The sequence below is a fragment of the Penaeus chinensis genome, chromosome 13 (assembly GCF_019202785.1).
Source record: "Penaeus chinensis breed Huanghai No. 1 chromosome 13, ASM1920278v2, whole genome shotgun sequence".
Lineage (NCBI taxonomy): Eukaryota > Metazoa > Arthropoda > Malacostraca > Decapoda > Penaeidae > Penaeus > Penaeus chinensis.
This window is the reverse complement of record NC_061831.1, coordinates 3,526,254-3,531,253: the sequence shown is the minus strand read 5'-3', so window position 1 is coordinate 3,531,253 and position 5,000 is coordinate 3,526,254.

Below are 5,000 nucleotides of genomic sequence, written 5' to 3'. Positions count from 1 at the left end.
CTCCCACCCAGCCAGTGAGGTGGGCTGAGGGTCGTGTTGGGAGGGCAAATGTTGGGGTGCAGGATGGGAACGAGAGTTACTCGTCCCGCCTGCACTCTGGCAGGCGCCAACCCAATATGAGGCTTGTGGCACAGGTGGCGTCCACCCGGAGCGACCGGCTGGCGAGCTATCCAGGTAGGCACTTGGAACATCCAGTTACAAAGTGGCTACCTCTGATATTGAGGGAACTGGAGTGGTTGGGAGTACAGGTGGTTGCCCTCTTGGGGGTAAGAAGACCTTGCAGCAGCACGATCAGTATGGGTGAGTATACCTACTACTGGTCGGGCTGTGCCGATGGTCATCACCTTCAGGGAATAGCCATTGCTCATCATATGGTAACACCAGTTGATGAGCGTACTGTGGCAATGAGACTGAAGCATGTTTTTGGCTTCTTGTCTCTTAGTGCTGCGTACGCTCCTACCGATGTTTGCAAACTTGATGTGAAAAAGCGTTCTACGCCAAACTCCCATCCGAGGCAGACAAGTTCCCATCAAGACATTCACATTGTTTTGGGTGACTTCAATGTGGTATCTGGTCGTGATCGAGCTGTTGGCTCCTATGGCTCGAGAGCTGATCCCAGTAGCGAGAACAACCTCCTTCTCCAGGACTTTGCTAGGTTGCTGAGATTAAGGATATCTGGCTCCTTGTATCAGCACTCCAAACCGCATCGCTGGACATGGTATAGTGATACGGGTACTGTGACCAAAGAGATCGACCACATTCTTGTCAGCACTCGATGGAGGATCCTTCAGAATTGCAGGGTTTACTGGAGTGTCGAGTTCTGTGGCACTGACCATAGGCTGGTAGTGGATATGCTACGGGTGCACTTCAAAACTCCTCATCCCTCCAGTGGCCACTCTAGGGTGTCTCACTTGGACAGACAGACGGAGGAGTATGCCCGTGGGTTCGCCACGGCAGTCTCTGATCGATTCACAGAACTTGAAAACCTGACAGACCCAGTTACTCTATGGGAGTCCTTCAAACGCAAAACACTCAAAGCAGCACAGGAGTCCATTGGTGTACGCCCGAGGGCAAGACAGAATTTCATCTCCATGGAGACATTAGAGGCACCTGAAGCATGTCGCATGGCTCGGCTGAATGGCAATCAGAACTTGAGTCGCTCCTTGGTGCATAGGGATCGGACACTGCTGAGAAGAGACAAGGACATCAGTAATCTTGCTGAGGAGATTGAAGGCCATTTCATGGTAAATGACCTTTGCCCTGCTTACCAAGCCCTGAGAAAACTGAACTCTAAACCCTCCTCGCAGATAACTGCAGTCCGCTCAATGGATGGACAGATAATCTCAGATCATGTTAGGGTTCGTGAAAGTTGGGCTGAGTATTTTGAGTAGCTGTAGTACCAGGTAGACCCTCCAGCAGTTAGCTTGGGTGCAATTGGTAACACAGTACCTGTGCCAGACCCACTCATCAGTGAGGAACCTTCTACCCTAACTGAGGTTTGGATGGCGATTTCTATGTTGAAGAGTGGAAAAGCCACAGGCATATGTGATATCCCTGCTGAACTGCTAAAGGCTGGGGGTGAACCTATGGCATGGGGCTTGCATGCAGTCTTGATTGCCATCTGGCAGTCTGGTTTCATTCCCTCTGACTTGTTGAGTGGCGTGAATATCCCTCTCTGGAAGGGGGAAGGGGATCGTTGGGACTGTAGCAATTATCGTGGCATTGCACTGCTTAGTATACCAGGAAAGGTTTTCTCCCACATTCTTCTGAACAGTCTGGATTCACTCCTGGCAAGTCCACAATATACCGTATCCTTGCGCTTCAAGTAAATGTGGAACGCTGTCGTGAGTTTGGTCATGGGTTGCTTACATCGACCTCAAGAAGACATTTGACTCAGTGCATCAAGAATCGGTATGGGAGATTTTGTGACTTCGGGGAATTCCGACACAGATTATTGGCCTAATAGCAAGCCTATATACCGGAATTGAAAGTGCTGTAAAGTGTGGTGGGGGCCTGTCGAACTTCTTCCCTGTTAATTCAGGGGTGAGGCAAGGCTGTGTCCTTGCACCAACACTTTTCAACACCTGCATGGACTGGATAATGGGCAGAGCTAATATCCAAAGTCAGTGTGGAGGAACACTGGGCAATATCAAGGTCTCAGACCTTGATTTTACCAATGCTGCTGCTATCCTATCTGACTCTCTGGAATCATTGGTGGCGTCGCTTGATGCAATTTGGTGGCGTCGCTTGATGCAATTTGGTGAAGCCTTTGGGCCTAGAGGTCTCCTGGACCAAGACCATGACTTTGGGGGCCTGTTAGGGGAACCCCTTCAGTCGATCCATTCTTGTGGTGAAGACGTTGGAATCACAGAGAGCTTTGCTTAACTTGGTAGCGTAGTCCATATCACTTGGCTGTCAGACCAAGAAGTCAGTAGACGGATTGGTCTGGCAGCAGGAGCCATGAACTCGATCAACAAGGGCATTTAGAGATGTTTGTACTTATGCAGAAGGACCAGGCTACGTGTCTCCAAGGCTTTGATACTGCCAGTTTTGCTCTATGGAACCGACGGCTACACTGTGAGACTGGTTTGGGACCTGTTACTTGCATAATCCGGGATTACCATCTCTGGCTATATGGACACGCAGCTCGTTTCCCTGTGGATGACACAGCCCATCAGGTTGTCTCTTTGCGAGAAATCCTGGGTGGAGAAGGGCCGTAGGACAACCTTGGAGGTCATGGCTTGGGCAGCTCAACCAGACCTGTCGTGAGGAGGAATGACCCACGTGGCTGGAAGCGAAAGGTGGCGCATCCACCTTTCGCTTCCAGCCATGCGCCCCGTCGACATTAACCCGTTGATGATGATGATATATATATATGTGTGTGTGTGTGTGTGTGTGTGTGTGTGTGTGTGTGTGTGTGTGTGTGTGTGTGTGTGTGTGTGTGTGTGTGTACTGTGGTTGGTTTGCTTTTTTATATATATATATGTATAATATATATACATATGATATATCTATATATCCATGTGTATATGATATATAATATATATATATATGCATATGATATATATAATATATATAATGTATAGATATGTGTATATATATACATACATCAGCACACACACACACACACACACACACACACACACACACACACACATATATATATATATATATATATATATATTGTGTGTGTGTGTGTGTGTGTGTGTGTGTGTGTGTGTGTATATATGTTAGTGTGGGTGTGTATATGTATATATATACATATGTATATATATACATATGTGTGTGTGTATATTATATACATATGAATTTATAAATAGATATGTATATACAATATACATATATTATTTATATATACACATTTGTATATATGTATATATAACATATATGATATATATATATATATATTATATATATATACATATATCATATAAATATTTATCATATATATGTTATATTTATATGTATATATTGTTTACGTATATAATATATATATGTATATATGTATATCATATATACATATTTATTTATACATTTATTGATATATATATATACATACATATTTTTTTTTAACAGCCATTCATTCCACTGCAGGACATAGGCTACTCTCAGTTCACTATTGAGAGGTTATATGGCACTGTCACCCTTGCCTGATTGGATGCCCTTCCTATTCAACCGCTAGCACTTGTGCCACGGCGGTGACTTCCCCTATGACTTGGGAATTCCATTAACCCATTGCCGCCGGGAGAAATGAACAAGAAATGGGGAAAATGCTGTGCTAATTTTTTTTATATATTTTGTGAAATATCTCTATACATAGATGGATCTGCCTTACCTGATTTCACCTTTCCTTGAATTGGCGGGAAAATGTATTGTTTACTAGTGCTATGACTATCAATGGTGTTAGTTTTATTATAAAAACTATAATTACTATAATGTTATAAACATTTGTAATAGCAAAATAAGATAACGTAAAATATTTTCGTAAATTAAAGAAAAAGGTAAACGGGCGAGATAGGCAGTACTCGTAATTGGCTCATTGGTGATTTAGTACACAAGTGTAGCCATCTATGTGTAAAAAGTAAATTCACAGTGGGCTTTACATGTACGTACATGCCATGCCCGTCCTGAATGGGTTAAATGATACCAATTAACCGGCAGCAAGAACAACTCTGTGAAACCTTAAATACTAATGATTGGAAGGTTTAATATTAAAGCCTGCGGATACTGTACACAAATTCCCTGACGAAAGTGAGTTATTTGTCTTCTTATAATGTGATAAACCATCATGGGTTTTCATCATGAACAGACTTCTCAGTGCTACCTGTATTAATATCGTAGTCTCCCCTGATGTGTGATAATATCATAGTTTCTCCTAGTCTAAAAAATACTATTGATATGTGTACTTTGTAAATTATATTATCTCGTTACGTTTAACTGACAGATGTTCGTTTATTTGCAAAGTTATGTTGTCAAAACTACTTGTAAGTCCCCAGCCTTTAGCCACGTCTCTATAATAACAACAAAGGCACTAGTGATAAGCAAGACAACATACTCTGAAGCTTTGTTATATCGAAGACTTACACCCAAGTGACGTTACCTATTGTCAAGTCGTCCTTGTGCATGGCGGAGAAATAGTATTCGGGCAAATTTACTCTCAGGGTCGTTAGCAAATTGAGAAAAAAAAAAAAACAACATGCTGGAAAGAGTAGCAGGAGGTTGGAGAAAATAGGTTTATTGGAAGATGAGACAACAGTTTTGATTTGTTTTCAGACATGATGATAATCAGAATTATTAAACTACTGTTACCTCCTTCTTTCAACCTATTTTGTGTATAGCCCTTTTGTGTCATTGTGTTTTATTACTCAGTCTATGCAAGTTCAGGTCAAGTGAATGTAGGTTACATTCTCTCAAGCGTTCACTAATTTATTCAAATAATATCCCAAATTGCCCACAAAATACGATAGTAAAGCTATACAGATCCAACTTTGCCACCAAGG